Raw genomic sequence first — 24,207 nt, forward strand, 5'->3', positions numbered from 1 at the left:
CAAAGGTAAAACTTACTCACCCAGCAATAATTTAACATAACCAAATCAAGCTCTGTGCTACGTAGGCCCTGAAAGTACAATCAAAAATAAAGTCTGGTCCTTTTTATCTTCAAGGATATTGACATTTTGGGACAGGAGACACAAAAGGCGTGAACTGGTAGTTGATTGAGTGAAGAAAAATAAGACGAACTAAGCAGGTTGGGGGAAACGACTTTGTAAATAAATGAGAAAATAAAACTTTATAGAAGTTATGATAAAAATGTTTGCAAGGTACAACATGGAATGGGGTAAAAAAAAAAGTTTTCTATGTGGGAAGGACAGACTTAAAGAATGCAAGCATGTTGCATCTTAAGAAATCAGAAAATCATTTTGTCTTCTCTAAAAGAATGAGTTTAGGTTGGATGATCTCTGCGATCACATCTAGCTTCAAAATTCTGTGATATTCTGTTATAACGTACACATTCATTAAGCGTTTACGTCTAACCTGGAGGAAGTCTCTGAGAAGAAAGGGAAACAGTGGAGTCATTATCCTATAGTGCACTTTGATGGAAGAAAACACATACTGTATTAAATGACTACAAATAACAACGTGCTTGGCAAGATGACCATATTGTCTCAGGTGTCTGATCTCTTGTTCGAAAAAAACAAATGTCTATTTCACATCTTTTTTCCATTCAGAATTGTCACCTTCCTCTCCCTGTCTTTCCAACCCCTTGACACACTCCCCATCTACCCATTTATCCATCTATACCTAGCAGTTTCACTTTTGAATATAAAAACAGGTAAAATGAATATTATTTTTAGGAAAATGCAGATATCACTAGAGCTAACCCTTGCCAAGTAATCTGAACAGTCAATATTTTACCATCTTAGAATATATTTTTGAAGAAAAGTTAAAAGATTTTATAAATGGGCACTAGTGTCATTTGCCAAAATGATGTTAACATTAGCCAAAGGAACACAAAAGTATTGATTTCAATAACCAAGAGTGAATATTTCTGGCAACTACAGTGTTTCAGCAGTAAATATTTTAAATGCACACTTAATTTAATGGACAGAACACAAAGGTGTACTTATGTGACCATACTAAAGCATCCCCCCGTGTTGTCTTTTCTATCAGGACCTCATTAACATTTTTACTTATCAGGTTTTTTTTTTAACTTTCTCCGAAAACTTCTCCTTTTCCATGTCCATGCAGAATATCTACTATCAGGTGAATATTCTAATATATAATTACTGGCCCACATCTGTGGGGAAATAGGTGCAACTTACATAAATGGGTTAGAAAAAAGCTTAGGGTGGAAAGTCGCCACCAAGAGGCAAAAGTACCAGAGCTTAGCTAGCGAGATATTGTAATAGGATCACAACTAACTTGTTATATCACCTGCAGGAAATTAATTTCCATGTGATGCCAATATCACAAACTCCAGTTGCCTCCCCCAGACCCTTTGCTTCTTACGCACACAAGTTAATGATTACTGTCTGATTGTTTTCTCCACGTTCATGTGTGTAAGATCTTGTTTTCTTCACATGGGTAATATCTTGAGAGCTCATTAAATATGGAGACAAAACCCCTCTTTGGGTCTCTTGCCTCCTCCCAGACATTAGCCTCTTTTGCATTCAATTCTGCATCTACCCTTTTGCTGGACAAGAGAGAACTCTAGACTCACAGTCTGCGACACACTTTTTTTTTATTTTTTCAAAATTGTTGCTATCCTCAGAGTTTCAAATTTCTTTGAAAATTGTTTTCTCCCAGGGCACATCAGTGTTAATGTCTCTGATCTGCACTATAGAACATCGAAACAGAGGAGGTAATGATAGCAACACAACTGAAATGGCTGTGACTGAGTCTGATAAAATTAAAGTTTTAGTAAAGACCAAAACTTGAGGGGCACCTGCGTGGCTCAGTCAGTTAAGCATCTGACTCTTGATTTCACCTCAGGTAATGAACACATACATGGTCACGGGACTGAGCCCTGCTTGGGATTCTCTCTCTCTCTTTCCCTCTGCCCCTCCCTTCTCCTGCTCCTGCTCTAATATGCACTCTCTCTTTCTCTCTCTCTCTCTCAAAAAAAAAAGTTAAAAAAAATCAAAACTTGAAAATGTGGCTCTATGTGCATGCTTATCCATAACCAAATGCATTAATCATAATTCAGGCCTCTGCTTTTGATGCCATGCATAATAAACCATGCTTCTTAATGTTTCCTCTTTCCATTTACTATTTGGTTTATGAGTCAATTATTGGATTTTGAGGGGTTTTATAAAGGACTGATAATAAAAATTGATTGCAAAGTACTCTGAAAGCCTCTCCTGATAACTGTTCTAGAGAGAAAAACAGGTTTTTACTCTTCATAACGTTTCCCAGTAGATTATGTATTCCAGAAAGAGTGTACATGTAATGTAAATTCCTAAATTTTCTTAAAATATATTTTAAGGATATTGTCCTTTACTTCAATTAAAAATCTAGTATTGGGGCGCCTGGGTGGCCCAATCGGTTGAGCGTCCGACTTCAGCTCAGGTCGCGATCTCACCGTTCGTGAGTTCGAGCCCCGCGTCAGGCTCTGGGCTGATGGCTCAGAGCCTGGAGCTTGCTTCCGATTCTGTGTCTCCCTCTCTCTCTGCCCCTCCCCCATTCATGCTCTGTCTCTCTCTGTCTCAAAAATAAATAAACATTAAAAAAATTTAAAAAAAAATCTAGTATTTGCCTTGAAGCATTACTGCACTGGGAGCTATCAAGAACAATAACAGTATTGGCAATTATTTTGATTAAATTAGATCACTCGAAGTTTCCAAATAATTACTAATACACAGAAGGGGATCTAATTTCTAATTTAGAAGAGACTAAAAATAACCTAAGTAATTTCAAAATAAAATTTAAACTCCTACTGATTTCTGGAAGTTTGGCCTGCATAATTATTCAAGAGTAAACTGTTATTTTTATAAAATACTTGAACACTGTTTATTACAGACCTATATAATTTATTGACCATTATAGTATACATGATTACATAACCAATTTGTTCCTCCACATGTTAACCAACCTTAATTAATAGCTTTTTTAGGCTAATGCAATTTTTATATAGGTCTTTGGATACTAACAGAAAAAGAGTAATTAAGCCATTTGATAGGTCAAGAAAAACTATTTAAGACAATTTTCCTGAGAAGCCAACACATAATAACACAATGCTGATTTGGATTTTAGAAAAGTCAAGGTCTGGTTGTGTCTGTTTAATTGGGAACCATTATCAAATACTGTAACTCCTTTGTATCTTACTTTATCTATTGAGAGACGCTGGTAATAAATTGTAGCTTCCTTCAAGTCATACTTAAACAGGGAAGTTAATTGAGAGGTATGAGCTACATAAAACAGGGACCATGTTTTCTACTTTTCATTTTAAGTCATGAGCCCTTAAATCCATGAGGCACTGAAGACATCAGATGACAGCTGCTTCCAATCACTGTTCAGGTTCTTGGTCCAGAACCAATTGCCCTGATTTATACACTATGTTCCGATCAGTTTCTAACCTTTTTATTACTGATGACATTTGTCATTCTTCAATTTACAATCTAACTTGGCCTTTCTGCCAGATATTTTACCCTGTTTTTCCAGTACGACCTTGACCATCGCTTCCGGCCTGGATTTTTCTTCTACGTTGCTTCATCTTTCCCAGAGTTATGCATTTAGCCCAACCTCCTGTGGGTGGCGCTCCTGCCTGAGTCTCCCCAGCTTGAAAGCAGGATCCAAGGGCTGCTTCTTCGTCTGCCAGCAGTGCCCTGAAGAAACAACTTTCCCCACAGGCAAAGGCCATGATATGGTGTGGTGGGAAGGGCATCAGGCCTGCCAGACAAGAACTCCCCTGGCAGCCTACCTGAAATTCCAGCCAAGGATCATAAGTGTTGCTCTTTAAGATAACTTTGTTTTCAGAATCTGTATCCTCCTAACTGTCATTCCTACCTTTTTCTATTGAAATAGTTGTTTTCCTACGTGATTATTGAGAACTCAAGGTTTCTTAAGATTTCAACAATTGTGTTATAGCAGAACAGATGGTGATCGGTAAACAAGATTTTTACGTTTCTTGTAATCTGTCTCCCCTTTATTCTGTTTTAGTACTGAGAAAGAAGTAAGTATTTACGAAAGTTTTCCTCTCACTAACAAGAGACTGTACATGCACCGGGGGAGACTGGCCCAGGGGTGATGGTAACAGAAGTGATAGAAACTAAGCAGAATGAGAAAAATCCAAATGGACCCAGGGAACAGTATCAAGACTGATCCTCACCAGATGATTCAAATTCCTAAAATCTGGGATGTACTGAGTTTTTGTTTCACTGTGGAGGTTGCTTTCCTTACACATGCCTTCTGAGCAGAAGTAGATTTTAACAAGATTAAGCCTTCTGTTGCCTGGAAAAAAGAATACATTAATTGGTAAATAAATCATCAAAATTCGTTTAATTAAGTACGTAAGCTACTTACAGAAGCACAGCACTTTCTGGAATAAAGGGAGTCCTAGCCATGTTGATTTGGGGTCAGCAGGGATGAGGTGCATCGAAGGAGAGGGTCCGGTCCAGGTGAGGTAGCCCACGGCTGCAGGAGGACTAAGAATGGCCTGTAACAAACATGGGGATATACTGGGAAGAAATCACCAATATTAAGAGGTGAATAAAGGAGAGGTTAAGGGGAGATCTTAATCAACTTTACCATTATGGCAAGGTTTACAGTTAATTTGTTCTAAAGATGTGTGTTCCTTGCAGAACACAGGAAGAAACCATGGAAATATACACATGGGAGGATGTCTTATAAAGAATAGTTTATATGTACTCCCAGTCCCAGCCTCAAAATTCGGATGGCCTGGAGTCCACTCTCCCTTCTCCTCATATTCCTGATGCACACACATGAGGACACCCCAACCTGAAGGTTTCATCTGGCTCCAAGACCAGCCTGACCACCCCATACACCTGCAGTGTGGGGGCCCTGTTAACAGGAAATTCTGGAATCCTAGGTAGCTAAAAGGAAGGGATCCAGGTCTGGATGAACATGTTCTTTTGGCCACTTAACTCCTCAAATTGGGAGGGGCAGGGCAAGAAAAGGCAGGTACCCTTAAAAATATGGAAATATAGCCTCTTCCTTCCCATCCCCCCCACCAGTGACATTACCCTAGTGTTATAAATACATGTGCACAATGTTCATTTAGAGTGACTTTCAGTTTAGTTCAAGACATGTACAAGACTTTATTAACACCACCTAGAAAAATAGGGAACATCTCAGTGAATGAGAAAGCACTGTATTAAGTGTGTAAGTATGGGTAAAAATTGTGATTTCTTTGGAAGAAAGGTCAAATGTGTTCACCTCTGCTCTTTGGATCATAGAATAATCAAGTTTACAGCTTAAGATCATGTTTCATTTTGCAGAGAAGAGTGAAATTGAATGAGTTTCAATATCTAGATAGTATCTTGTACCTAGTAGCAGCATAGAAATATGTACTGAATGATGAAATTATTAGCCAAAACTAAAGAAAGTGAGAGAGCCAGGAGACTCCTGATTCCCCGTAAGTTGTTTTGCAGTACGTATCCCTGTGTTTTCCCCAGCCATATTCAACAATGCATTAAGACGTAATCATAGCCTCATAGCTCCAAAAGCCAATATGTGAAGGGACAGGGGAAAGCAAAAAGACTCTTCTCCCAATCACAGGAATATGTCTTTGTGCACTTCTAGTTAAGAAGAAGAACACCATAGTTCCAATCCTTTTAAGGGGTATAACAAAATGACCCTGGCAAAAAGGAAGCCATCCTAACCATCTGCTTAAAAGGGGCTAGAAGAAGTATTTTAGCTTCTTTAGCCCAAATGCACACAAAAAAGATATTGAAGCATATCCAAGTGTACCTAAAACCTCTTTCTTCTAGCGAATTATTGGACAAAAATCTGGCCTACTATCACTTCCTGGTTCCCTCAGCAAATGGCCTGTGCTGATTTTATTTTATAGTATCAAACATTTTATCTAAATACGGTAGTTACTTGAGACAGAGGACTGGATTCAGTAAGTCTTTTATTAGCAGTCCATTGTTTAAAAAAAATAATACAACTACAGATCGGCTAAAAGCATGGAGTCATTCTCTATGAAACCAATGTTCCAAATGTAATTCCATCTGCTTGATACTTTGACATTTTAGGTCTGGAAAAGCACAGGGTGAAAGATGGCAGAGAGCAGGGAAATTTTAGTTCGGAAGTGCAACAGCTCACTTAGAGCTTCACGAAAGCAGAACACAAAACCACTGTGACTAATACATTTTTCAGATGTATTAAGTAGAAAGGCTCAGAGGCAAAAGAGAGACAAGAGGCAAACACAGTTGGCTCCTGCACCAGCTCTTCAGGATTCTGGTGTGATGCCCTAAGATTATTTTCATAGCTGGGCAAGAATGATAGGTTGTAAATGTATAACTCACTGGCAAGACAATACTTTCTGAAAATAGTATTTTCTACTGAGATATCAACAACAGAAAAAATGGATATAAGGGTTACACCAACTGTTTCTCTAGATAGGGTGCACCTGTTTAAGAAAGAAAAATGTCTAAAGAATTTGTTCTCCAATTTCACATCCCTTGACCTTTGCGACCATTCACTTCACAATGCTAATAAGGGACAGCCCAAAGTTTAAATCAATCTGTACTTGGAAAGTATATTGGATGTTTATTCATCCAAACCAAATAAAGTTCTCTTCAAAAAACAGTCAAAACTTTTCCTTATTTTGCACAAATATAACTGGAAAATCCATGTTGAAAAGGCTAGATGCATGCTATTAAAAGTATGTGATTGTTGCTTACAAAATAGTACCTTCTTTTTTGGTAACAGCTTTACTGAAATACAATTCATGTATCATACAATTCACAAACTTAGAGTGTATAACAATGGATTTTAGTATATTCACAGAGTTGTACAACCAATCAACACAATCAGTTTCAAAGCATCATTATCACTCCCAAAAGAAATCCTATAGCCTTTAGTTATCACCCCACCCACCTAGACTCTGAACCCTGTCATAGGAAACTACTAATTTACTTTCTATCTCTGTAAATTTACCCATTCTGAATATTTTTTTTTAATTTTATTTATTTATTTTGAAAGAGCGAGAGATAGAGAACTCTGAAGGGGCAGAGAGAGAGAGAGAAAGAGACAGGGAAAGAGAGAGATTGCCAAGCAGTCTCTGCACCATCAGCACAGAGCCCGATGCGGGGCTCGAACTCACAAACTGTGAGATCATGACCTGAGCCGAAATCAAGAGTTGGTCGCTTAACCGACTGAGCCACCCAGGCGCCCCCTGAATATTTTATATGAATGGAATCTCATAATATGTGATATTTTGTGATTGATTTTTCTCTTAGTATAAAATTATTATGGTTCATTTATATTATAGCATGTATCAGTAATTCATATTTATTATTGACTGAATAATATTCCACTATATGTATTAAATCACATTTTGTTTATCCACTCATTAATTGATGGACATTTGGGTTGTTTTCACCCTTTGGCTATTATGAATAATGCTTCTGTGAAAATTAGTGTACGTATCTTTACATGTATATGTCTTTATTTCTCCTGAATATATACCTAGGTGTGGAATTCTTGGGTCAAATGACATCCCCATGTTTAACTTTTTGAAGAATTGCCACATTGCTTCCCAAAATGGTTGTACCATTTCACATTCCTACCACCTATGTAATGAGGATTCAAATTTCTTTACATTCCCACCAAGACTTGTCATTATCTGACTGTTTGCCCATTTCGTAAATGGTTTATCTTTTCAGTATTGAACTGTAGGAGTCCTTCCTATATTCCAGATACCATCCCCTTAGCAGATGTATGATTTGTAGATAATTTCTTTTATTAACAAGAGTTGTCTTTTCACCCTTTTGAGACTGTCCTCTGAAGCACAAAAAAATTTAATTTTGGTAAAGTCTATTTAACATTTTTCTTTTGTTGCTTATGTTTTTGAAGTGTAAAAAACCATTGTCAAATCCAAGATCATGAAGATTTATCCTTATGTTTTCTTCTAAGAGTTTTATAGTTTTAGCTTTTTTAAAAATATATTTGAGAAAGAGAGAAAGAGAAAGCACACACATGAGTGAAGGAGAGGGGCAAAGGGAGGGAGGGAGGGAGAGAGAGGGAGAGAGAGAGAGAGAGAGAGAGAGAGAGAGAGAGAGAGACTCTTAAGCAGGCTCCACACTCAGCACAGAGCCTGACATGGGGCTCAGTTCCATGATCCTGGGATCGTGACCTGAGCTGAAATCAAGAGTCAGATGCTCAACCAAGTGAACCACCCATGCACCCCAGTTTTAGCTTTTATACTTTGGTCTTTAATATATTTCAAATTAATTTTCACATGCAATATTGAAGTAGTAGTCCAACTTCATTCTGTTCAAGGTGGATATAGAGTTGTTTTAGTGCCATTTAGCAAAAATACTCTTTTTCCCATATTGAATAGTGTTGGAACACTCACTGAAAAACAATTGACCATAGATATGTGGGCTGATTTCTAGACTTCCAATTCTATTGATAGATCTATATGCCTATCTTTATGCCAATACTATGTTGTCGCAATTACTTTCGTTTTGTAGTTGGTTTTAAAATTGAGAAATGTAAGTCCTGCAACTTTTTCTTCCCCTAATATGCCTTGGCTATTTTGGATATTTGGCTTTTATATATGCATTTGGGGATCACAATGTCAGTTTCTACAAAGAAGCCAGCTGGGATTCTGATAGGGATTGTGCTGAATTTATAGATCAGTTAGGGAAGTATTGCCATATTAGTAATATTAACTTTTCCAGTTCATGAACACAAGATGTCTTTCTCTTTACTTAATTCATTAGTTTCTTTTTAGAATATTTTGTAGTTTTCAGAGTATTAGTTTTGCATATATTTTGCTAAACGCATTCCTAAGCATTTTATTCTTAACATTTTTTATTATTTATTTATTTATTTATTTGAGAGAGAGAGAGAGAGAGAGAGACAGAGAGAGAATATCTTAAGCAAGCTCCACGGTCAATCCAACAAGGAGCCCGATGCAGGGCTCAGTCACATGACCCTGAGATCATGACCTGAGCCAAAATCGAGTTGGACACTCAAGCGACTGAGCCACCCAGGTGCCCCAGGATCTTATTATTTTTGATGCTATTTTGAATGAAACTGTTTTCTTGATCTTATTTTTGAATTGGTCACTGCAAAAGTATATATAGTAGAATATAAACTCTTATATATGCATACAATATGTTGACTTTTACATCTTGATCTTGTTGCCACAACCTGGTGGAATTTGTTCATTAGTTCTAATAGTTCCTTGGTGGATTCCTTAGTGTTTTCTATATACAATATCATGTCATCTCAAATAGAAATAGTTTTACTTCTTAGTAATTCTTTTTAAATACTAATTCACAATATTTTAGCATTAAATGAAACAGCTGAATGTATTATTACCAGATGTAAGAACTTAGACAAGTATCTGGATTTTTCATTTTTATCAAAATCTACTTTCTACTAATGTATAATCATCTCTGATAAAACATTCTTTTTCTCTTCTTTTTGTTTTCTGTTCTTTAATATAGATTACTCAGACAATTGTTTCTTCTGCCCACTTTACTTCTTTACAGTAAAACTATTGCCTTGCTGCAAAAATAGAGATGTAATACCATTTATTTTTAAACGATTATATTATTTAATCAGTCGCAGGGTCAGTAGTCTTTTTTTTTAATATTTATTTATTTTGGGGAGAGCGCAAGCAAGGAAGGTGCAGAGAGAGAGAGGGACAAGGATCGGAAGTGGGCTCTGTGCTGACAGGCTAACAGCAGTCAGCTTGAACTCACAAACCCCCAGCTCATGACCTGAGCCAAAGTCAGACCGAGCCACCCAGGTGTCCCAGGTCAGTAGTCTTTGATTCAGTAAAATAAACTTCTTTATAAAATGACTTTACACAGAAATCAAAAGTACAGAAAAGCAATGTTATATCACTGTGCAGTAAATTTGTACCAATATAAGTAAAACAATAGAACATCCGTCCACAAAAGACCAATGAAATGTTTGATGTACGTATCCCCCATATCACAAAATGTAAATAACTGCCACATACAGCACCTTTTCCCGTCCACGTAGAAAACTGCTTCGGTCATCACTTTGCAACACATTGAGTAGAAAACTACAGCATCTGGCACAAGACTGATACAAAGCAATAAAAATTAGTGAAGAATTATTTAACGGATTCTGTGGATACTGAGGCTTTCAACACGTCTCTCTGTCTCTGTGCAAAATGCATCTATCATTCCCATATGGCTCTCTTTATTAGGATTACGTTTCTGAGACACTCATTAAAGAGTTTAGCTGATGTGTTACCCCAGAGGGGATTGAGGTCAGGGGCAACCTCTTGACCCCAGGATGCGGTCTCCAGAGCCAAGGAATATTTCAAGGAGGGAGACCATGAAGTTTCCCTAAGAAAATATTATCTCTTTTAAGGAGTTTTATCTAGAAGTTAGAAGACATACAGAGATGCTGCAGTTAGGGCAAGGTTAAAATCTCTCATCAGAGGCAAATAGATTAACCTGCGACACAACTTTAGTGCTGTGCTATTTTGTATTATGTGCTTGTATAAAGGAAATATATATAATTGCAGGAAACGTTTAAGCAATTAGTCTTCTAGTCTGGCTGGCTGTATTTCATATTTTTGACAATTACCCACTCACATTTTTTCAAGACAAAGGTTTAACTGTTATAAAAACAGTTATTGAATGTATATTAAAATTTGGCAGGGCTGATAGCCTATGTTATCACTAATTCATAATAAAGCAAACCACAAGAATGCTTACTTACAAGTGACTTATCCGAACATGCCCCCATAAACTATATTGAAATGCTGTTGATTTTAATCTCGATGGAGCACTGGAGCATCCTTATTAGTAAGAAGGTAGGAAAATCAATCTAGAAATGAGTTAGCTATTATGCAGAATGATCTGAATTTTAATCTTGATCTGACTTTTAAGCTGAGATCTACCCTTTTGTGACTGTCATATTGGATAAATCACAGAATCTCTCTTAAAGCCTGTTTTTGTTTGTTTGTTTTATTGGTAAGCTAAAAGTAATGAAAAGTACTTAGTTTATGAAGTATTTTCAGGATAAGATGAGAAAGTGCACAATAGAAAAATTCAGTACAGTGCTTGCCACAGGGTTCTCAAATAGACTGCTTCTTAATCCTGTTCTTAGCCTATCCGAAAATCTAAATAATTTATATGTCTTATATTCACATCTACTTATGATTAAGAACTAATAATACACTACAGTCTCCTCATTTACAATATATGCATTGATACTGTCTACTAGTAATGGAAATGAAACACTTTAAATTAAAAGAAAAATAGGGGCGCCTCGGTAGCTCAGTCAGTTAAGCGTCTGACTTCCGTTCAGGTCATGATCTCATGGTTCTCGAGCTCGAGCCCCATGTCACGCTCAACTGCGCAGAGCCAGATCCTCTGTCTCCCTCTCATTGCCCCTCCCCTACCCCAATCCCCCATGAGCTCTCTCTCAAAAATAAATAAACAGTTTTTTTTTTTTTTAATTTAAAAGATAAATATACAGGGGCGCCTCGGTGGCTCAGTTGGTTAAGTGTCCAACTTCGGCTCAAGTCATGATCTCACAGCTGGTGAGTTCCAGCCCGGCTTCAGGCTCTGTGCTGACAGCTCAGAGCCTGAACCCTGCTTCAGATTCTGTCTCCCTCTCTCTCTGCCCCTCCCTTGCTTGCGCTCGGTCTCTCTCTCTCAAATATAAGTAAATGTTAAATTTTTTTTAAAGATAAATATATAATAGGGATTATATTTTATATATACTATATAGCTATAAAGTACATATATACTATGCTATATATATAGCTATATATATTTATATATATAGATACATATTTATATATATAGCTATATATTATAGTATATCTATTTAATGCATATACATTTTATGCATATATATAAAATAAAATTTCCAACTTTATACCTTAGCATTTGGATGAAGGACTAGTAGGTAACAAACCACAGCCTACATTGAACCATATGCCCCATTAATTCAAAAATTGCTATTCTGGCTAGGGTACGTCTTTCTCACAGGCACTAGGAACACACTAGATGAGACAGGACAAGTCCATTTTATCTATGTATCACCTAGAACTCTTAGCATAGTACCTAGGAAGTCGTAAGAGCTTGAAAATGTTCAGTAAACAAAAATTACATCTCACACCTGATGAAAGATAGGGAAAGATGATAAGGTAGATTAAAATGCTAAAAATACAAGGAAAATGTCACATTGGATATGCTATAAACATAAAAATATTTTACTTTAGTAAGTATTATTGAAAACTATATATTGGTACGATAGTAACTTTACACAATTTATAAATAAAGATATAATATCATGGATATGGGCTCAAATAAGTTTTTATTAATAGGGTTGGTTTCAAAGGGTATGGAGACTTTGGTGGGGGTGTTCAAGTATTCCTCAACCATACACCTATATTTCTATCTACCTAGTGATCCATTTTTGTTTTTAGCTTGAAATTTCTCTCACTTGAAATTTTTTGTTTATATTCAGATATGATGGAAGAAGAGAGCAAGAGGTATGATTGAGTGTCAGTGGGCATAAAATGAAATTTTAGAAGTCTCCTAGGTATCTGATTCCCCAAGTCTCATAGAGACCACACACATTATACCATAAAGGAACTCTATTTGTCAAACTCTTGATATGTATTTGAAATACTTCAAAACTCATAGTTGGAGAATTTATCTTGATATGCCCTTTGCATCTCTCTTGCTGAATGAAAGCAATCACCTTCTTATAAGTCTTCAATAAGATTTGTAGGGGTTTTGGTTTGTCAGTTTTCAAAAAAGGATAATAACTGCCTTTACTTGTAGGTAAACCCAATACCCTAATTCATCTACTTAGGGATCTTTTTGTTATTACTTTTCTGTCACAGATTGTCCCCTACATAGATGGTCTTTCATTATCAACGTGAAATATCAATAGATTTATATATAATTATAATGTAAATACATTATTTATATATGTATACATAATACAATAGATTATATAATTTATACTTATATACAATACATATTATCTAATTATATATAACATGTATTATAAGTATATATGAATTGGAAATTGAAAAGATAAAATGTAACTTACAATGTGTTAAATAATTGTTATTTATCACTGCTTCAAATAATTTTGATCTCACTGATATTATTTTACTTTTTTTGTTAAAGTCTTAATAAAAAAAAAAAACTTATTTTGAGAGAGAGAGAGAGATTGGATGTGAACAGGGGAGGGGCAGAGAGAGAGGGAGAGAGAGAATCCTGAGCAGGCCCCATGCTCAGCACAGAGCCCAACATGAGGCTCGATCTCAAAATGCAGAGAACATGACCTGAGCCAAAATCAAGAGTCTGACGCTTAACTGACTGAGCCACCCAGGTGCCCTACTGGTATTATTTTAATTGAGAGCAACATGATTATTTTTTTTAACTTGATTTGAACCTTTGAGGTACAGCAATTCAAGACTATGGCTTTAAATTCAATGTGTTTTAACATATGATTTTAATGAAAAATATTCTTCGCAAGCCGCATAGATCCAAATGAGAGAGGTGCAACATAGGCTCTGCTTACTGAATCACAATATCATTTTTCAATCCCAATTATATAAAAGATTTTTTTAATCCAGCATTATATCTCTATCTTCCCTGAAAACAATTGGTTATTTTTTCATGCTAGTTAGAAAGTACTGTGCATCTTTAACTAGAGGAGGTCTTGTTTCCTCCAGCCCAGGACTTCCTACTTCACCCTCTAGTCCTGGAGCACCTGACTACCTCCAAGATCATCCGTCAGTGAAAGAGAAGAAAATGGTTTTTCTCTTGAGGTTGCAAAAGTGGGGAGGGGGCACATACGTATGTATGTGTGTGCATGTACATGTGCATATGTGTATTGATAGACATATATGTGTATCAAGGTTTGTTAAAAGAATATGATCGAAAACTGGCATTTATTGGTTGACCTGTGCCTCAAAATGAAAGTTTATATGAAACTCTCTAATGAACTTTTCTGAGTTAATAGTTCTCGGAGATATGCTAGAGTAAGAGGGAAAGAGGGAGGGTAGGAGGGATGGGAGAGAGATGGGAAAAGAGAGATGTTTTATGCTACAGCGGAAGAAATATTTACAACATTAAAATGCAAAAAGGATAGACTGCAGGAGCAATAAAGGTAGAGGCCATATCTATCTCCTTCCTAAGTACTCCATTTAGAATCTGATCCTTGTATGGTTTCCAAATCCAGCTGTTGAAACCAACCATGATGAATGGACCGTAATAATTGTGTGATACGCTTCATATGGTACCTCTCAGAATTGCATACGATCTGGAGCATCATTTATAAGAGGAAAAGAATGTGCTTTAGCCAAGCCCTTCTCAGCGTATAAGTTGGCTTCAAGAATAAAAAGTAAAAAAGAATCATGAAATCAAACATAAACACCTCGAACAGTAGTTGAAAATAAAGGCAGCCAGGGAAGCTTCTTACTTTCCATGGCCAATTCCATTTCTTTCATCAAAACTTGACTTTCCAGGTAACTTAACAGATTGTACCTGGTGTCATTTGTGATTTTTCAGTTGGAAGAGGTAAAGTGGTCATTCTCAGTTCATAGTGTGAGCGTAATTCTGGCAACTTCTGCATTTCCCTTAGAACATCCATAAAGGTATCAGAAAGTGAAAGGTTAACTTTAATTTTTAAAAAAGTCAAAGGAATAACACTCAAAGGTTGAGATCTGTGGTGCATTGAACTAGGTTGTCTCTTAACAATATATAAATGTAAAAATGTCCACTTTTCCTGAAACAAAAGAAACCATGAGTAAAGCTTTTATTTTTAAGCCGGAAGGAAACTTACTGGGTGGAACAGATAAAGAAACAAGTGCGGAGCATTTAAGTTATTTGACCTAGCGGTATAGCTTGTTAGTGGTAAGGCAGGTGCTCCAGTGCGAATTTTCTCACTCTGAGACCAAAGTTTCTTCCCTGAGCTTCACTACTTTCCCCTCACACAGAGGATAGTTGTAAAGGGGCCACAGGCTCAGTTTAAAGGTATACACCCCTACTGTATATGGGCCCAGCAGACCTTTAAAGGCTGCTAACAGGTCACAGTAGGAACAATGGCAGTAGCTTTGCAATGTACATCGTCTCCTCATCGTGACAGGTCTGGTAACTCAGCTAAATGACAGCTGTTATCATCCAGCCCTTAATTAAATTTAGAAAATTTAAGAAAATGTGACTAACTTTCTGTCATGGTATTTTAAGTTTTGCAGTGTTCCAGACTTCAAGTCTCTACAATGGTAATTGTCAACACAGGGGCGCCTGGGTGGCTCAGGCAGTTGAGCTTCCAACTTTGGCTCAGGTCATGAGTCCACACTTCATGAGTTTGAGCCCCACATCCAGCTCGCTGGTGGAGCCTGCTTCAGATCCTCTGACCTCCCCCTCTCTACTCCTCCCCCCCTCAAAAATAAATAAAAACATTAAAAATAACAATAATAATTCTCAACACAGGCCACCACACTAGAGTCATCTGACGAACTGTTAAAAATATGGAACTCTGGGGCACCTGGGTGGCTCTGTCGGTTAAGCATCCGACTTCGGCTCGGGTCATGATCTCACGGTCTGTGAGTTCGAGCCCCGCGTCGGGCTCTGTGCTGACAGCTCAGAGCCTGGAGCCCGTTTCAGATTCTGTATCTCCCTCTCTCTCTGCCCCTCCCCTGTTCATGCTCTGTCTCTCTGTCTCAAAAATAAATAAACGTTAAAAAAAAAAAATATGGAACTCTGAGGCCCCACCTCAGGACAATGAAATAAGAATGGCTAGGAGGTAGCACAGGGTGGGGGGTTTTGTGTGTCTTTTAGGGTATTTGGTTTTTTGCTGTTTTCAGCATAAGCCACTTTGGAACAGCATTTTTTAAGTGTCTCCAGTGATTCCAATGTGCAGCCAGGGTTGAGAATCATCTGGACTTCTGTCCTCCTGTTGCTTTTCATTGTCCTTATGAAAGACTCTGGTGGCAGTGACAGACCAGTCATAACTAAAATCTCAGGTCAATGTACTTTCTACCCTTTTTGGTCCTTTCTTGAAAAAATTTCCTCGAGGCCAGTGTTGTCAAACTTTCTGATTCATCAGAATCCTGCGGAGGGCTTGCTAACACATATATTTCTAGGCCCCATGCCCACAGTTTCTGATTCAGGAGCTTTAGGGTGAGACCAGAGAATATGTGTTCTGTCAAGATCTCAGGTGATGCTGGTGTTGCTGGTCCAGGAATCACACTTTGAGAACCATTACTACCAGATTCCTTCTTCCCTAGTGGTCTTTTCCCACCAAAAGCAAGATTCTTTGACTACTAGGTCTCCCGAGTCTATCCCTGCTTCCCTTCTGATCAGTGCCTAACCTCTAAGCAAATATATTTGCCTCTCAGTAGCTATAGAAAGCTTCTAGCAGATTTTACCAGCTGGACTCGTCCATTTGCTTTTAGTTCTTAAAGAGCACCTCTCTTTTCCTTGCAACATTTCAAAAACATTTGAACTGCGTGACTTTCTTAAGAAATGATATTTTCCCATAAACGATGCACAACTGTGGTTATGCTACAACGTCTTTAGTGCATGCCATGCAGACATGAGAGGACACAAGTATGTACATTTGCTTTTTCACACAGTACAAATAAAGGGGTGAACACCCCCCCCCCCACCGCGACTTTCCTTCCTCCTTCTGAATGCATTAAGGAACTCACTGCTGGTAAGTAGAAACTGATGCCCAAAGCCTGTGGAACACCGAGATACACTTAAATCAGGAAAAACTTAAAATTTAAAATAGAAAAGGAAGACATTTACCAAGCACATACTATGGGCCTGAGCATCAAGCATTTTTAATTCACAAGACAGCAATAGTTAGTAAGCCCTCCAAGTGATTCTCAGACAGGCTAACATTTTGAGAACCACTGACCTGAGGAAATATTTGAATGTTGGCATTTGTGCAGAAAAAATAAAGAGCACTTTGGGGCTTTAACAGGCCTGGGGGAGGTCTCCTCTGAAAGAGAAACACCTGACGAGGGAAACGAGGTAGCTGGGAACTTGGGGAGAATAACCGTTGGGGGGCTGAAGCAATCAATAGAGGAGAAATGCACAGCGGTCACCTGCTTTGGGTGAGCTGCGTGCATTGCCCTCTTGTGGGTTGTTAGGTCAGAGTATGGTAGGAGACCCCTCCGGGAGAGGTAGAGGAGGGATGTTTTAGACATCACCTTACTGGTGACTTTCAGGCTGCCTTCTTACCCCTGGGACTCCACCATTGTGAATGGTCCTCACAAATGTCAAAAATCTAAATGAATTTATAGATGGGGTTAAGAATAAATCAGGTTTGGGAGGAGAGGTGGGTGTGGCAAAGCAGGGGATGATGGAGGGAGGGTGTTGCCTGAGTCAGATTCAGACTTCATTCTGATAGTCCCTTCCTAGCTGGTGATCTCAGGCAAATTACTTAATCTAACTCAGGTTTTGTCCTTATCTATAAAAGGGGATAATCATACCTACCTCAGAGAATTGTTGTGAGGATTAAAAGAGATAATGACCTGCTTGGCACCCAGTAGGAACTCAATTGTCCAAAGGCAGCTGGCAGACCCAGCTCTCCCTCCGGCATAATGGAAGCAGTCTTACCTTTTTCTTAAGTAGAAGCTTTTCTCCATGGGTTTTGCTTTTCATTATCTGCTTTGTCTTGTGTGAATAGAAATGACCAGAGAGAAAGAGCTGTGTCCTCCCCTGAGAGTAGGTGGGAACTGGTTGCATATCAGCTTGTTCTCTCATCCTGCTCCCCAACCTTCCCAGGCTCTCCCCTCCAGCTCTTGTGTGGGTGGGGGTGGGGATGTTGCCACAGGCATGTTTATGTACTCCTCCAACACTCAGCTCTGCTGGAGGAGAATCGGTCTTAATTACTCATTTACCTAGCATAACTCAGCAAATCTGTGTTTTAAGGAGAATTGTTCTATAAAGACCTTCATGTCTCCATTTCCCATTTGGCCTCAGAAAGGTGACCTGGACTATTCAGGATAGAGGAGGTTAGGTCACATTTTTGTTTCTTCCATCCTGTTTTGGATTTGTGAATTTTAAAAGTAAATGCTTATAATGCATGGATGAATTCTGCATGCCAGCTACCTGTCAAATGTAGCAAGAACTCAGCCAGCTACTGCATTAGGTTTTGGTTTAAAGCCACTCTAAATGATTTATTGTTTTTAAATTATTTATGTGGCATTATTCCTTTCTTGTAAAATGCAAAAGTGCTGTCAGGAACAGCACGGCAGCAAGGTTATGAATGGTACTACAAGTAAATCAAGGTAATTAGAGGCTTCAAGTTGCAAATACTGACAAGTTCTCCACCAGCCACCACTTCACTGATGATAATAAAATTTGCATGATTTCCTGACATTATACTCACCACATATTTTCACTGCACGCTCACCGTAATTACTTAGGGCATGATCTCACACTCATGGCAAGCAGAACTCTCACTGAACCCAGCTGTGACTATTACAGATGCTTAGAAATGAAGCGGGTGGAATTAAGGGAAGAGTTCCCTACATAGCTTTAGGGATCTGTGATGTATCAACTGAATTTTGACAGCTCAGAAAAAGGAAAATAATCTCCACTACTCCTAAGTCACAATCAGGTCAAATTATAGTGAGAATAAAGGATCTCAAAGACAGGATTTGTGTCCTGGGTTTTGTGACTATTAATTTCTACAATTTGGGTTCTTTTGTTTGTTTGTTTGTGGGTGTTTTTTTTTTGTTGTTGTTGTTTTGCTCTAATAAAAAAAAAAATCAAAGGTTATTTTAATCCCTGATATGACAGGACATATAGGCATGACTCTAGGTGTGATTATGGAAAGAAAACTTCTGTGTTCTTCATCAAGGGTCAGAATGGACAAGTCATAGGAATTCAGTACACTAAAGATCCCATGGACACCTCTTAAGGTATGAGGTAATTAAAGCAGGCCAATTCAATACCTGTAATCCATAGCTAACCTCTCATTTTGTCCAGTTATTCCCCAGGGCTCAGTGCACCCCTCATATATGCCAGCACATGAATCCTTATACTCTCCGTGCTCAGGCTCAGAGAAACAAACTTACATCTGACCATTTGTTCTTTTCTAAGCCCCAATAGAGAAGGGAACATTTAGGTTTTGAACCATGCAATATATAACAGAGTTCCAAGGATGAATATACCGTATAAGCTAAAGCCAGGAATACAAACAAAGAAACCAAGGCTGATTTGATTCTCATCTTTGCCTTGTGATCTGAGGAGATTGATATAATCCCTCTGCCTCTGATTTCATCAGCCTGAAAAGTGGGAAATTACTCATTCACGTGAAGTAGTTGTGAGGGCTGAAGAGAGAGGGCAAAAGCACTGGGCACAACACCTGGCCTGTAAGAAGTAATGGTCAATTATGAAAGAAAAGATTATCAATTATCCAGAAGTGTCCTATTTCACAGAGTTTTTAGTAAGTCCGCAGAGACTAGAAAACCTTACTGTGGAAAGTTAGTGTCCGAGTTAAAATTAGGAAATAGCAAAAAAGGAACTTTTTTTTCTATATTTTAATAAAACTCTCTCAGGTGTGAAAAGAAGGAGGATTTTAGGACTGAACCACCTCTCCCCACACCATGGAAAGCAGCAAGTGTCATGGCAATAAAAGCAGCCTCGTTGAGACTATTAGATCTTAGACTTTGGAAGTTACTGCTCCAAATCATAGTACTCCTAAACCCAGAGGTGTATCTACTGGTAAATCCTTAAAGTAACGAAATTCATGAAAGATTCCTCTATCTTCTGGCACTGGTCAAAGTTACAACCGTTGTTACTGATGTTACCTCCTGTAGAACAGTTACAATGCAGGTATCTTTTCTTTGCAGGAGCACGTTAGGGGGGGCGGGGGGAGGGTCACTTTTGTAATGGTAAGCCATATGAACTTGTAGTAACATATATGCAATCTTTAGAAAAGTAGAATAAAAGTCCATTGTAAATAGTTTGTGTTAATTACCCTAAAAGATTACATCAGCCTCTGCGGTAGGTTTACTCGTCTTTAATTATATCCATTTTTAGACCAGTAGTAACTTATGAGATTTCTGGAATGTGTTTAGTAATCCACTGAGGAGACTGACTCAGAGTCACAGAAGAAAGATACTCAGAATGTTCAATTGCCGTGACTGTTGACCTCTATCATTTGTTACCCACACTTTAACATGAATAGAGAATGCATCAAAAGTACAGTTCAATTAGCACAATAGCAAGCATGAAGCTATTATGTAGATATGACATATTTTATGTTGAATCACATGAGTGGTCGTAACTTCTGCTAAAAATATGCATGTCATTTTTCTTAAAGTGCCCTTTCCTTTGCCCCCTACTGTATTTTGAAGACAAAACAGACCATCTTTTGTAGAATTCAACAGTTTGCTCATTTTGTTTTTGTTGTCCTTAACAATAGTGTTCTCATTTCCTCAACTCAAGATCTGTGGAAAATTAATCCTAACAGCCCTCCCGGAGACAAGATCACAAGCTTTCTGAATGAGTACCTCACTATTGAATGTATGGCTTATCACTGCAATATTTAAGCACATCGTAAGATCATTTCCTGTGAGTGTTATTACCGTGGTTTTCCACTTCTGTGAGATTTTGAACAAATGACATAAATTCCAATTTATGTAGCAGCCAATCAATCAACATGTTTACAACTAGTAAGTTTTACGTATTTTTTTAAAAGCTTACATTTGGATAGTGCCTTAGAGGCAATTTAATCCAACTTGCTTATGTACCTCAGTGTATACATTTATTTTTTGCCTTTTTTTTTTTTTTTTGGTCATTTTTGTGTTTATAACTGTTAGATTTTTTTTTTTCTCCCTTTCTTTTCATTTGGAAAGAATTCACTCTCAGAAGGAATAAAAGAGTCTTAGAAATGAGCTTAGGGGTGCCTGGGGGCTCCCGACTCTTGATTTCAGCCCAGGTCATGATCTTGTGGTTCATGATTTCAAGCCCCATGATGGACTCTGTACTGACAGTGTGGAGCCTCCTTGCAATTCTCTCTCTGCTTCTCTCTATGTCTCTCCCCGACTTGTGCTTTCTCTGTCTTGCTCTCTCTCAAAATAAATAAATAAAGAGAGAGAGAGAGAGAGAGAGAGAGAGAGAGATGAGCTTATATATCAGTAGATTAATGGTAGCTCAGCTAAGATATGTGACCTATTTTGCGAGTCACATTGAAAAAAAATTTTAATCTACTGGGAGAGTTTAAAGGTTTTGCTTATCTCTACATTGCAATGATCTCATCCGCTCCTTCTACTCCAGAGTGGAATGAGGTTGAAAGACCTTTGACAGTTGGCCTATAGCAGCAAAGGAAGAAATGTTTGTCCATTTTTTTCATTCACTCAATTAACATTACTGATCAAATTAACCATGTATTATTGTCATCCTCTCCTCCCTTGTCAGTAGTCTGTAACTATTAGATTGTTCATTCCTACGTGCACCACATTCAAAAGTTTCAAGAACTGTGTGTTCTTACAAAAGACTTTTTCTTGTGCCTCTCTGTCCACTAGGACCTTTCTTTCTTTCTTTCTTTGGTTTTCATGCTTTTTTATTTTCGTTTTTGAGAGACAGAGAGAGACAGAGTGTGAGCAGAGGAGGGGCAGAGAGAGGAAGACACAGAATCTGAAGCAGGTTCGAGGCTCTGAACTGACAGCTCAGAGCCCCATGCAGGGCTTGAACCCATGAATGCAAGATCCTGACCTGAGTCGAACTCGGACACTCAACTGACTAAGCCACCAGACAGCGCCCCCACTAGGGCCTTTCTAAAGGGAGCTTGCAGAAGTCTCAGAAGTTTTGGTGAAAGAACAGAGTTCTCCATGATTTACAATCTGAACAGAGGACAGCTCTAAATGCAGCCAATCTGGAAAGTGAGCTGAAGGGGAAGCAGCAGAAAACCTAGCTGAGATGGTTAATTTTATCTGGAAATTAGACTGGGCTAAGGGATGCCCAGAAAACTGATAAGACATTATTTCTGAGTGACAATGTTTCTGGAAGAAAGTAGCATTTGAGTTGGTAGACCAAGTAAAGAAGATAGCCCTGCCCAATTGGATGGGGCATCATGCAATCCATTGAGGGCCCACAAAGAACAAGAAGATTGAGAGAGTATAAATTCAATCTCTCTGTTTGAGGTGGGTACTTCTGCTTACAGATAGCAGATTATGGGATTCTAGGCCTTCATAATTACATGAGCCAATTCCTATAATATATCTCTTAGATAGATAGAGATATATATCTTTGGATATAGACAAATATAGACATAGACATAGATATAGACATAGACATAAATATAAATATAAATATAAATATAAATATAAATATCCTGTTTCTCTGGAGAGCCCTAATACACCTGCTCACTTTGCAGAGGAACCTTACAAATCATCAAGTTAAGCCCCATTAACAAGTTCAAACCCTTCTAGTGAATTCATGGAAGTGCTGAGGTCAGGACACAGACCTCCGTCTGCCAGTCTCAGTTCTTCCCATTATAGAGCAGTGATGCCAAATGGCTCCCAGTTTTGGCAACAATATACATGAAACAACCAAAGGAAGAATTAAGTCATCCTCAGTCATTTTTACATATCTGCATGTAGTACATGTTTGAAAAATACTATCTAATAATAAAATGTGTGGTTCCTTAAAATAATAATAAAATGGCTTTTTTATATATAAATCTATTTTTATTTGCGGCTGACCTATATAATTTGAAACTGATATTATTTAATAATGAATCTATATTTGACCTACAAAATAAAATAAAGCATGGAGATTAGGCAGTTGTCAGCCCAGTTTGCTGAGTCCAGTAATAAGGATATACCGCTGAAAATTTGAATCCTTACTGCATTGTTAGTGGTAGACATCAGACCTAAATTATCTAAGTCATATCCTCACTTCTTTTGCCACAGCAAATATTACACAGCAAGACGACTTAATTTGAACACGATCAGATTAAAGATGGTTGCCAGAGGTGAAAACTAAGGATGAATATCAGAAGATACAAGACAGAAGTGTGCCTGGCACAGTAAATAAGAACACGTTGTGACTTACGCATAATGCTTCAATCTTTTTGCTTTATCTGTAAAATCAGCTTTTCTAACTCTGATTTTCTGGGAGGATAAAAGAGCCATTTCTGATATAACCCAGCATATGCGATTTCTAAAACTCACTGCAATATGCAGAATTGTGCAGTAAAGACCCCGGGACCCATGAGAAAATGGGGCTGGGAACACAGCACTCAAAACTTTACGAGAAACACGTAAATGAGGATAGAAACCTAATAAAAAATGACAGTACAGTTCATGCATGTTACATAGTTAAAAAATAATAAATACTATAATAAATGTGGCATTTTACTTTCACGAAGGTCTTATGTTTGTTGTTTACTTAAGCTCCCAATGTAACAGAGAAAAAGAAAGGAAAAAAAAGTGAGACAAAACTTTTATCACATAAGAGACGATGAAAAAAGAATAGAGAACAGAGAGGATGAGCGAGAAAAAGGCAGAAGGGAAAGAGGAGGAAAAAATTAAAAGGAGGGAGGGTGCTGGCTGCGGGAAGAGTAGTAGCTTGTGAGTTACCGTCAAGCGGTTTGCCTTAGTCGGCTAGTGCTCTCATAACAAAATACTACAGAGTCAGTAGCTTAAACAACAGAAATTTATTTTCTCACAGATCTAGAGGCTGAAAGTCCTAGATCAAGGTTCTAACAGATTTTGTTTCTGGAGAAATTCTCTTCCTGGCTTCCATGTTGTTGGAAAACTGACTTCTGTGCTCAGGAGTTGAAATATGTAACATGAGGAAGCAGAGTTTGTGGATAAAGAAGGAAGATAGTTTATTGCTTTGCTGGGCAAAGGAGGCTGCAGCAAGCTACGGCCTTCAAAACTGCATACCCGCCAGGAGGAAGGGGCTGGGGGCATTTATAGGGAATTGCAGGACCTAGCCCGTTTCGACAGGAATTGCATATGTGTGGCCAGCCTCCTGGCTTGTTTTCAGGGTGGTATAGGGGTTCCAGAAACAAAAGGCTCAGAAAGGAGCAGGGGAGGTTGGCCGAAGAGAGGAAAAAAGTTAGTGTAAAAT

At 38.0% G+C, this 24,207-nt stretch overlaps 1 long non-coding RNA gene across 3 annotated transcripts in view; it reads left to right on the plus strand.

Annotated features, from left to right (window-relative positions):
• Positions 1-23,495, plus strand: part of LOC122238002 — a 32,775-nt gene extending 9,280 nt beyond the window's left edge. Inside the window, exons 5-6 of one of the 3 annotated variants that reach the window (XR_006216913.1) lie at positions 20,552-20,700; positions 23,043-23,495. This is a non-coding gene — a long non-coding RNA (uncharacterized LOC122238002). The remainder of the gene's footprint in view (positions 1-20,551; positions 20,701-23,042) is intronic. The other 2 variants (XR_006216915.1, XR_006216914.1) reach the window with 2 other exon arrangements.
• The last annotated feature ends 712 nt before the right edge of the window (positions 23,496-24,207 follow it).

This window comes from Panthera tigris, chromosome B1 (genome assembly GCF_018350195.1).
Source record: "Panthera tigris isolate Pti1 chromosome B1, P.tigris_Pti1_mat1.1, whole genome shotgun sequence".
Lineage (NCBI taxonomy): Eukaryota > Metazoa > Chordata > Mammalia > Carnivora > Felidae > Panthera > Panthera tigris.